The following is an 11625-nucleotide window of genomic DNA, read 5'->3' as shown; positions in this document are numbered from 1 at the left end:
ACCTAGCATCAAGAACAAAGGCTCAGAGGATTCCCTGGGGCCAGTTTTCTACAGTCACACCATCAGCCACAACAGCAGCAATGGCAGGAGGAAAACAGGGCCCAGGAGTGGCTGACCACTGCCTGGAGTCCAACTGGTCTCCTGGAGTTCATAGGAGGTTTGACCCCTTCTGAGCTGAATGTGTCCTGATTTAGGGGATAGCTAGGGCAATAAGAAAGCCTCAGGGGGTGCTACTGATCTGGAGCTCCTACTAATTTGTGCATATGTGGCCACCAGTGGTTAATGAGGTGAAAGAGATGGGACAGTGACTGTATCTGCTCTGATGAAGGAGATTGTGCAGTTACATGCGTAACGTCATTAAACTGCATTCTTCCAGGTAGCAAAGGTGCAGGCGCATTTCTGTTTATTTCATTCATGCCCAGAAGACCAGCTAAGTTGTCAAGAGAAAGAAAAAGAGGGACAGAGAGAAGGAGGGAGGGAGAGGGAGAAGATGAGGGAGAGGGAAAGGAAGGAAGGGAAGGGAAAGAGGAGAGGGAAACGGGGAGGAGGAGGGAGAGAGAGGAGAAAGATTGTGTTTGTTTCTTGGCCCCAGTGCATGGCTCTAAGTGTTTGTGTGTGTGTGTGTGTGTGTGTGTGTGTGTGTGTGTGTGTGTGTGTGTTTGTTTGTGTGGCTCCCTATTTCTGCACAGGTGCACTAGTGCTGTGGGTTTGTGTGAAGGAGACATTTAGGTGCTATCATAATGAAATCTAAAATTTTAAACTCTCATTTAGAACAGACTGTTTCCTCTTATGTCTGGGTTCTTGTGAAAACTTCACTCTCATCTTATTCCACCAACAGAATGGTAAAAGCCAAGGTTCCAGGGATATTGAAGGCCAGTGGTTTTCAATCAGGTGTAATTTGGCCCCCAGGGTACACTTGGCAATGTCTGGAGACACTTTTGGTTGTCACAACAAGGTAGGGAGTGCTACTGGTATCTGTTGAGTAGAGACCTGCAATATTGCAATGCTCGGGATAACTCCTACAAAAAAAAAAAGAATAATTTGGCCCAAATGTCAACAGTGCTAAGATTAAGATACTCTGTTGTAAGCTATGGGGAAAAAATGATCCTCCTCAGAACCCCATGAAATGTCTCGAACAAGATACCTATGCTGATTGTTATGCCTTTGCATTGCCCAGGCATCATAACAATCTCAGTTATGCTCTTGAGCATAATAACAATCTCAGTCATGCTCTTGAGATGCTGAAAAGATGGATTTTGCTACACTGAGCCATAGATGCCCATAGGCTTACTCATTTTGGAGATGGTGGGTCTTTGGTGCTAATGAGAAAAGATTACAGACAATACATCTTCATTCCTCAAATCACATGAGATGCTGAACAACAGTTAATGATCTACAAACACAAGCCTCAATGCACGAGAGTAATTACTTATTTGAAGAAGCCCTTCAGTGGGTTCTTCCATAGAGACTCAAATGCACCCTGATTTAATCATTTGAAGAGTCCTGCTTCTTCAGGAGGTGGCCACAGAGAGAGCAACTCAGAGGGTTCACAGCCAGGCTAACCTGCATCCCAGAATGCTCCCATCACACATGACCCTCTACAATGCCTCAACCTCAATGACACCGTTTTTTCTCATCTGTAAAGTGGAGCTAATTCATCATTGCACCTGGGATTATGAAAGCAGCAATGGAAGAGCAGCTGCAGGGATGATGAGGGCAAAATCTTACAAAACATTTGTGGTACATTACACACACTCAATAAATGCCAGTTTTCCTTGTTAAAATCAGGAAAGGAAACACTTGGCAAGGGGATATGAAGAAGCGACAGAAAGAACTAGGACTTAATGAGCCCCCATACCACACACTGTACATGGCTTTCTTCATCCTCACAATCCTAGTAGGATTAAGCCCATTTAACAGATGTGGAAGCTACAGCTGAGCAGTGACAAGCTCAAGGTCACACTGCTACTCAGTAGCAGGGCTGGCAGAAGAACCTAGGGTGTCTGATTATAAAGCCCCACCTCACCCTACCCCACAGCTTGGGCAGAAAAGCCCTAAAGGAAAGAAGCATCAAATTCCCAGGTCTGAGGCCAATAACACATAAGAAGAATCATGCTAGAGATCCTCTTGCTAAAGAATGAACTAGACCAGACAAAGCCAGCCCTTTATCTTGCAGGAGAGCCCACGTGACTTTCATCAGTCTTTCATCCCCTGAGAGTTCCCATGATGACCCTGAGACATAATCCATGGGCCTCCTAGCCTTTGAGGGGAGGTGGGGTAGAACAGGGAACCCATTGTTCTCTAATTAGAGCCTGGGTCTCCTCTGAGGCTCAAGATGGGGCCTCTTAATATGGAGCCTTCACCTGTTCCAAGCTATAGTATTATGATGCCTCCTCCCTTCAGAGGCAGCCCACCTGCCAACATTCATGAAAGGCTTCCTTCTTGATGTGAGGAGTGGGGAGAGGCATCACATGGCTAAGGGTCTTTTCTTGGGGTATAAAGGACTCGGTCTGCACCTGTTCAAACCCTAGCATCATTCATCCAGCTGCATTCCAGTGGAACCTTCACGGTAGGCACCTGTTATTCCTGATGGCTGGGGAGACAGAGAGCAGGGGAGGGAGGGAGGAAGATAGCAAGCAAAGGAGGGAAATGAATGGGAGCCAAGAGAAGGAGGGAGGGAGAAAGGGAAGGAGGGGGAGAAGGAGGGATAGAGGAAAAGAGGGAGGGAGGGAGGGAAATGAGTAGGAGACGGAAGGAGGCAGAAAGGGTAGGAGGAAGTAAGGGAGGGAAAAAAAGAGGGAGAAATTGATGAAGGAAGAAAAGAGGGGAGGGAGAGAGGGTAGAAGGGAGAGAGGGGCAGAGGGAAAGAGGGAGGAAGGGAGAGAAGAATGGAGGGGAAATAAGGAGATAAATGATTGGAGGATAAGGTTGCGGGGGGGATGCTCTTAGGGCTGTCTGAGACCTGGATGTTGCTCCAGGATATAGCTAGAAACCCAAATCGCTCTGAGCTTGTCTGTGAAAAGACGCAATGCCAGACAGATAGCACCTGGTGAATTTCCCTGGGGGAAAAAATCCACCACTTCACATTAGTGAGGACACTACAAGCCTGTGTGGTGCAATGACCCTGCCTAGGGCACCCGGTGTGGAAACACAATCAGCATTAATTATGGGCAGTCCTCACGGAGCACGTAGCACGTGCCAGAGATGGTGTTCTACCTTTATAAGACTTATCACATTTAACCCTCACGATTCTCTGATGAAAAAACACCATTACTTGCATTTCACTGCCCAGGAAAATGAGTGCCCTGGCTCAGGGCACTCAACAAGCAAAAGGCAGAGCCTGAACTCCCCGACCCCAGCCCAGGTCTGTCCGAACAGCAAGGCCTTGGGATCAGACACTGGCTATGCTGCCATGAGACTGGCCATTGGGAGACAGCTTGGGAAGCCGGGACTCCAAACCTGGCATACAGACCAAGGCAAGGCTTCGGGAGCCTTCTCAGGCCCACAAGGACAACACTGACCCACGAGACCATGACAGTCCCAGAGGCTTCCTTGGGCAAATTAGGAGAAGGAGGTCTTTCCTCCAGGTAGACACAGCCCCGCAGCCAAGGGTGCCTGACATGGCCAACAGGAGGATACTGGATTTCTGAAGCAGCCCTGCCCCATCCCCCCTAGATACCCTAATGTGCATGTACCCTGGATTCGGGTCATCCTCACTGTTGCCCAGGGCTGACCATGTGCTTCTAACTGGCACCTTCTGGCTGGCGCTGACTTCCCTTCTTGGCACTCAGCGGGGGAGCTGTCACCTGCTGTGTTTCACCACAACCCAGCAAGAAGCTGGCCAACCTAAGGGTCCTCCCAAGCAAGTGCTACTGATAATTGTGACAGTTATGCAGTGAATCACCACTGGGCTGCTTAGTTTGTCTCAAGGACTGCCTGGTAGTTTAGGGTGTTGGAGCCAGGACAAGTCAGACCGGCCCACCTGGGTCTGGTCATTGCCAGAGCGCCCCCTTCTGGGCAAGGGCCACCCTGCAAGTGATTCCCCGTCTCTGAGCCCCGGTTCCTGGTCTGGAAAGTGAGGTGCCTTGATAGCCAAAGTCTTAGAGGATTGTCACCTAACATCAAGTGGGGCATGCTCAGTGGAACACTTGACACAAAGAATGACCCAATCCATGACATTTTGTGTTTAAAGGAGTAAGGTCATCAAGTTTATTACTTACTTTTTAAAAAGTTGTGGTAAAACATACATAACATAATATTGACCATGTTAGCCAGTTGAGGAGCATTAAGTCCATTCACACTGATGTGCAATCATGCCACTGTCCACCTCCAGAACTTTTTCATCTTCCCCTTCTGAAACTCTGCCCATTGAACCCCCCAATCACACCTCCTTATAACTTATTGCAAAAATAAATTAGAGCAGAGTCAAAATTATGTCTCTAATAAAGTCATTTTGGCTCATTTGCATTCCATCAACATATTCAAGGAGGTAATGGAACTTGACCCTCAGGCCGTCTTACCTGAGCTGGAGAACGACCCAGGGGAATGCACCCCTGAAACACGAGTCACAAAAGAAAAGCAGAGATCCACTGTGTGAAACTGATCACTCTTCTTCATTCACCAGACAGGGCCTTCCACTCTTACAAGGGATTAGGGAACAGCACAAAGGCCTTCATTGTAGCAGCTACTACTTGTTGAGCTTTTAACCCCGAGCCAGATGCCATCATTGTAATTCTTCATGCTTTTGAGCAACTTCTCTATGTCAGGTACTGTTGTAAGTGCCTCACAAAGATTAATTCATTTCAGTCTTCACAACAACCTCACAGATAGGTACTGTTATTATGATGACACTGGACTGGGAGTCAGGAGACCTGGGAAGTAGGACATTCTTGCCATGATTTGCCAGCCTCTGAGCCTCAATGGTCTCACCTGTAAAATAAGAGCTTGGACTAGAAGATCGCAGTGCCACTCCAAGTTCAGACATGCTGGCAACCTGTCACAGTGTGATGGTCACAGTAAAATGCCTGACATACTAAGTGGCAGAAAGTGACTACATTGTCCAAGTTCATGTTGGCCCCATTCACGTGGGTATCATTTCAATGAGGTCTCTGGGCTCCTCTGAAGTGCCTTCTGCTAACCACAGAGTTTCCAGGGCGTATCACTTTCCATTTGGAGACCTCTTTTGTCTCCCCCTTAATTTTCAGTCTTGTTTCATGGCCTGAGAAGGAATCATTCAGAACTGAATTTCCACCAAACAGAGAGAGAGACGGTCTAACCTTGAAAATTAACCGACTTTGGGAATTTGTGTGGCTAAAAAAGGCTCTAAGCAGAGCGTTGTACCAATAAGGCAGTAACCAGATTACTAGAGAATTCTTGACCTGAGTGAGACTCTCAAAGAACTTACCCTCTACCCTTTTCAAAAAAATTCATTCAACAAACATTTATTTTGCAGCCACCAGAGCTTGTGCTAGACCCTGGGATAGGTCCATAGAGTAGTGATTGTACAACTTACACTGTCTTCTCCTCTGGGACAGTTTCCCTAACACAAGCCTCGCTCACAGGCAGCGTGACCCGCCACAGCCCTGGGTACATATGCAGGACCACCAGAGTATGGGGCAGGCTTGGCCTCTGGGAGAACAAATTTTAGAAAGTGCTCCTTCCTTCGGGTTAATGCAACACTGCAGAGGACAAGCTTCAGAGTCAAGCACTGGCTTTTTCAGCATCTAGCTGACCCCCCGACCAAGCGCTTTTGTGCAGTGCACAACATGTACAACCCTATCCAGCAGCCCCGTGTGTGCCACCAGGGTGGTATGGATCAAGATGTGTTATCATTCACACGCTGTCCCAAAAACATGTTCTAAAAGCAGAATATGCACAAGTCAACCGACCGTATTTACATTATTTATGGAGTTATATTCTAAGGGGGCAAAAACTATTTTAAAATCCCTCTGGTCTTTTCCCTGCCCCCCCCCACCCCCCAATCACCACCTCACCCCCGTTAAATATATAATGGACTGGCTAGAGTCCGTTGAGGGCCTTTTGAAGTTAAATATTTGCTGATCTCAGCAGACGGCAGCTACAGTTGAAAAGCAGTAGGGTTGCTGGACTCTGCCCACTTCGCCCCGTTGTCCCCAAAGCATCCTCTGAGGCGTATCTATTCTCAGGACCGCAACAAAGTATTCAAAACTCTCAAAAGCCAAGGAAGGGAAGGAAGAGGGAGATGCTGCAGGAAAAGCTTTGTTTGCTAGCATGCAGCGCCACCATGTGGTTGTCGGATTTATTTATATGTCAAGTGATCATTGAAAGGTTCAAAGCGTATATGTCAAAGGTGTATTGGGAATACTGGAATATCATAATATATGGGCTGTTTAAAATTCAATTAACAAAAGTCAAACTACAGCACTTGTTACCTTGCCTCCCTTCCGCATTAGTCTATGAGCAACTCAGAGGTAAGGAGTGTGTTTTCCTCACTTTGCATTCCTGGATCTTCAATCCTTAGATGCCTGACACGAGGCAGGCCTCGAATAAATGACCATGGAATCAATCAGTAAGTACGGAAAACCACGGCTGTGTCTTCAGGGAGCTCATGGCTACATTTCCATTTTACAGATGGATAAACTGAGTCTCAAGGAGGGAACATAGTCTTCTTAGAGGCACACTGTCAGTTAGTGGTAAAACGGGAACCTGCAGCCTGTCAGGGCTTTCTCCTTTTACCACATGCTTTGTGGGACCAAGAAAGGACACGGGGGTCCTGTGGGTTCCTTCATGGGAATTCTGAAAATGCATCCATCCTATTCCACTGGCTTCTCTTCCAGGAGTCTGTCCCACTTGCTGCCTAAGCCCCATCCTTTGCTCTCGTGCTATGATTGCGTTTCTCCTCACGAGTGTGCTGATGATCCCCCGTGCCGGTGAGTAACGATATTTTACACCATAGTTCCAGCTTAGCATATAATTACTTGATATGAATACTGTCCCTTTAACATGCCCATCCCCACCATCTTTCCTACATATCTTTTAAATGTCCTTATTTTTCTATAAAATTGAGACAATTAAACATATTCCTTTCTGTCTTCTTGCTTTATTTCTTCCCTCTTTTATTAGTTTGCAACTATCTTGTGGTGACAAAAATGACAATTATATGCTCTACGATTATAAATGTTTACAAACATTTTTGGTACCTCCCAAGGGATTTTATTCTCAAATGTTAATACCTACCTTTCAAAAAGTTACAATCATAGAAAGCTTACGTGCAATCGTATCCACTTACGTATGAATTGAACATGCTCTACGTGCAGCCCCAATTTTTTCAGGGCTAAGTTTGTGACCACCACTGAGATAAGACTGCTTGCCCAACAAATTCGCCAACTCTGGGCCCAGACACTGTAGCAGGGAAGGTCTGTTGTGGAGGCTTCGGACTGAAAGATGTGAGAGTGGTGTCTGAATCTGGGTCTTCTGAGAAACAGAAGCCCAAACTAGATCAAGTGTGCAGATTTCAGTAGAGGAAACACCTGTGAGGAAAAACATGGAGTGGCAACCGTGAAAGGCAGAGACCTTCAGAAAGTTCTGCACGTGAAGGAGACGGGCAGAGGGGAGGTGAACGTGCCCTAGATGTGTACGCTGGCAAGGTCATCCAAGAGGAGCCGGAGGAGTCCCGTGTGTCCCAGGAGCCTTGCCCACTGTGGTATACCTACCTGCCCTGGGACATTGGCTGGTCGCAGGCATGAGGGGGACGAGGCCTCTCTATGAACCCTGCCTTGGACTTCCAAGCATAGCCGTAGGCCCTCGGTCAGTTATGCTTCCTGTAGTTGCAGCAAGGTCCCTTCTCATGGCTTCCCCAGTGGCAATCTGAGTCAGATACAAGACAATGCTTTGTGCGTGTTGACCATGGGGAGGGCCTCTGTGCATGGTGAGGTCTCTCCAGGGGTCTCTATCCTTGCAGCAGGACCGGGAGCAGCTTGCACGTTGGCTCCCTCAACACAGCCAGGGCAACAGCTGTGCTTCCTCTCCTCTCACTTGGAGTTGCCTTGTGACTTCCGAGGGCAGGCATCAGCCAGTGGGATGGTGGCCACATTTGCATTAGGAGAGGGAGATCCCTTGGCCTTCCCACCTAAGCACATGCTTCCTTTGTCTGGGAGTTCTGCACTGAAGCTCATGCTGCAGTCCCCACATCACACCACCATGTATTGGCTCCCACTTCCCTGTTGTCCTCTGCGTGTTTGTTTCCTTCCAGATCCTCCGAGAAGGGACCTGAGGAAAAAGGTGGGTTTTGTGCAATCCTGGTTGATCTTTTTGGTAGAATACATAATACCATGAAATCCCATTCTAAAGCACTAATAGACATTATCATTCCACTATCTAAAGATGTTATATTCTAAGTTTGCTTCAAGTTTGCGAGACTAAGATTCTCTGACTCTAGCAGGCCACCTCTCACTGGCCATTTGATGGTGTGGTTCAACTATTGCATGTTCAGTCCTTCATTAAACAGTTATCGATTGAACTTGTGGTTTCTGTTATATATGTGTAATGTAAGTATATACATATATCAATATATTACATACATCACAGTGCTTACCTTCAAGTCCCTAGTTTAGTGGGGAAACAGTTACATAAACAGATCATTGCAACATGAAGTGACAGGTGCAATGAGAAAAGGATGTCCGCAACATTATGCTAGCACAGGGGCAGAGTCCCAGACCCAGGCCAGGTCGAGGGTCAGGCAGGGCTCCTTGAACTTTGAATGGAACCATAAAATGTCAGTGAGAGTCAGTAATTCGAGAGGAACAGACAAGAGGAAGGCATCCCAGGCCCCAGGGTGCAGTACAAGCAAAGGCAGGATGGCAAGTAGTTTGCTGTCCAGAAAACCTAAGCTTTCCAGCATCTCTGGAGCATGAAGTTCAAGGTAGGAGATGATTCAGCAGAGGCAGCAGGGGCCAGATCAAGGAAGGCCATACGTACTGGGTGAGAAAAAGCTTTATAGCTTCATCCAGGAGTCTCGGTTTCATTGTCTATAAAATGGTAATGACAGAATGTGCCTCGCAGTACTGAGGAGAGGATCAGACAAGGTGATGCCTGCAAAACACAGTGTCCTGCTCCTGGAACAGGACAGATGCTCATCATCTTCTGCATGTATCAAACTTACCGAATCAGAATCAGTGTCGTTCTGGCGAGTTTTGTCCTTACATTGCCTCTGACCGTGCATCTCCCTAAACTGCACTGTTGGACTTTGTGAGTGAACTAATTTAGTCCTTGGGGATAAAGAGTTTCACATCCAGGGTGACTATTTTAATTGCTGACAATAACGTGTGGGCATCTATATCCTGAAAGTAAGTGTGAGTGTGGGGGAGAAAGCACACCTTATTAACACCTGTAGGTAATAAGATTACCTCCCACCCTCCCGAAGAGGAACTTAATTATCAGTTGCACAAAGGAATAAAGCGCAGTAATTGCCAAGGAGCAGGCAAGATTTTACTACTGCTGCTGAAGTGGGCCGCAGGTATTCTTAGCTGTTGGTTATTATGCTGATTAATTTCCAAGGCAATTATGCCCAGTGAAAAATGTGCCAGATCTATTACATGAACTTTGTGACAAGGGCTCAAAAGGAACTGAAGTCACGAGTCTCCCTCCCTGCCTGAAAGTTTGCATTTTACAGGCCACAGTCCCCTCAAAGCCTGTAGTTCTCAGGTGGGAGGGAATTCCCTGTTCATGGGAACCATTCCGAGAACCTGGCAAAGGGAATACATGGCTGGCACTGGAACCTGAGAAATGCGTGGTCAGCTCCCACCCCTGCCCCTAGATGGAGCACTGGCCCTCCCAAGCAACCTTACAAAGCACCTTCCTTTCACCTTCAAAGCAAAATCAGCCTGTTTTGTTTAGTCCACAAAATATTTTATTTTAAATTTGAGCCAAGAGTTTAAAATTGGAAGATTTTACCAAAATACTCAGATTTCAAAAAAAATTTTTTTTTTTTGAAAAATAAAAACGGTGAGACTCCTTTCTCAAGCCCCGGTGCTGAGTCACAACTGCCTGTCTTGCTGTAACTTGGGTCTGTCTGGTTCTCCACAGTCCCCACCATTCCCTATTGCTTCCCAGCATTGGACTGCTACTTGTTTACATTATCTGCCCATCCCTGCAAAGATTTGGATCTGCAGTCCTCGGTCTTAAGTTGGACCCCATTTCCCACGTTACCGCCAAGAGTCCACATGTTATTTCATGTCATCTCTCAGTAAGATTTCATGTAATCTCACAATGTCCTGTGATATAAACACACAAATAGTTATCCCCATTCTACAGATGAGAAGACTGGAGTCAGAGAGATATAGAACTTTGCTCCTGGTCACAAAACCAAGAAGTTACTGAGCTGGAATGTGGATTCGCATTTGTTGTGCTCCAAAGCCCATGCTTTTTCTTCTGTGCCATGATACACATTAATGCCAAAGCTTCACAAAAGGAAGGTCTCATTAGCCTAGGAATAATTGTAGAAGGTGTCCTTGAGCTTGGCTAAAGAGAAGGCAGGAATTGGATAGGAGTTAGATAGGTGAGTACATGGGGCTGGATCCCTCATGAATGGCTTAGCACCATCTCCATGGTAATGAGTGAGTTCTCACGGAGACCGGCTGTTTAAAAATGTGGGGAACTTCTTTCCTCTCTCTTGCTCCCTCTCTCACTATGTGACACACTGGCTTTTCTTTGCCTTCCACCATGACTGTAAGCTTCCTGAGGCCCTCACCATGAACAGATGCTGGCACTATGTTTTGTGTAGAGTCTGAGGAACCATGAGCCAAATAAACCTCTATTCACTATTTAAAAAAAAAAAAAAGGGAGAAGAGAGACAATAAAATTGGATGTAGGGACAAGTGTGAGGGCTGCAGGGAACAGCATAGCCAGAGGAGGGATAACAGTGCGAGCACTTGGCTGGGGGTCAGGAATCCCAGATAGCAGTTCCCAGCCTGCCTTCAAGTTCTATCCAACAGTTTTCTCATCTCTAGAGTGGAGGCTGAATAGGATCATCTTTAGATCTCTTTAAACCCTGTTGGTTTTCCCTTCTTCAATGTGAAAAACAAATGCAGACTGTTGAGATCGTCCATGAGCCTGGAATTATGCAGTTATATTATTAATATTATTATTATTATTTGAGACAGAGTTTCACTCTTGTTACCCAGGCTGGAGTGCAATGGCCTGATCTCAGCTCACAGCGACCTCCACCTCCCGGGCTCAAGAAATTCTCCTGCCTCAGCCTCCTGGGTAGCTGGGATTACAGTCATGTGCCACCAGGCCCAACTAATTTTGTACTTTTAGTAGAGATGGGGTTTTTCCATGTTGGTCAGGCTGGTCTTGAACTCCTGACCTCAGGTGATCTGCCTGCCTGGGCCTCCCAAAGTGCTGGGATTACAGGTGTGAGCACCGCGCCTGGCCTATGCAGTTATATTATATACATTGAGTCATTTTGTGTTTGAGAGCATCTTGCCAGGCAGATACAATTGTCTCATTTTACAGAGGATCAAAGTGAGGTTCAACGTGGAAAGACCATGTGCCCGAAGTCTCACAGCCCGCATGTAGGAAAGCGAAGCTTCTAACCTGGTCTCCTGATGTATTCAGTGTCTATTTCCATCCACTGCAGCCTCTCAG

This window comes from Papio anubis, chromosome 8, assembly GCF_008728515.1.
Source record: "Papio anubis isolate 15944 chromosome 8, Panubis1.0, whole genome shotgun sequence".
Lineage (NCBI taxonomy): Eukaryota > Metazoa > Chordata > Mammalia > Primates > Cercopithecidae > Papio > Papio anubis.
The sequence above is the reverse complement of the archived record's forward strand: the minus strand, read 5'-3'. Positions refer to the sequence as shown.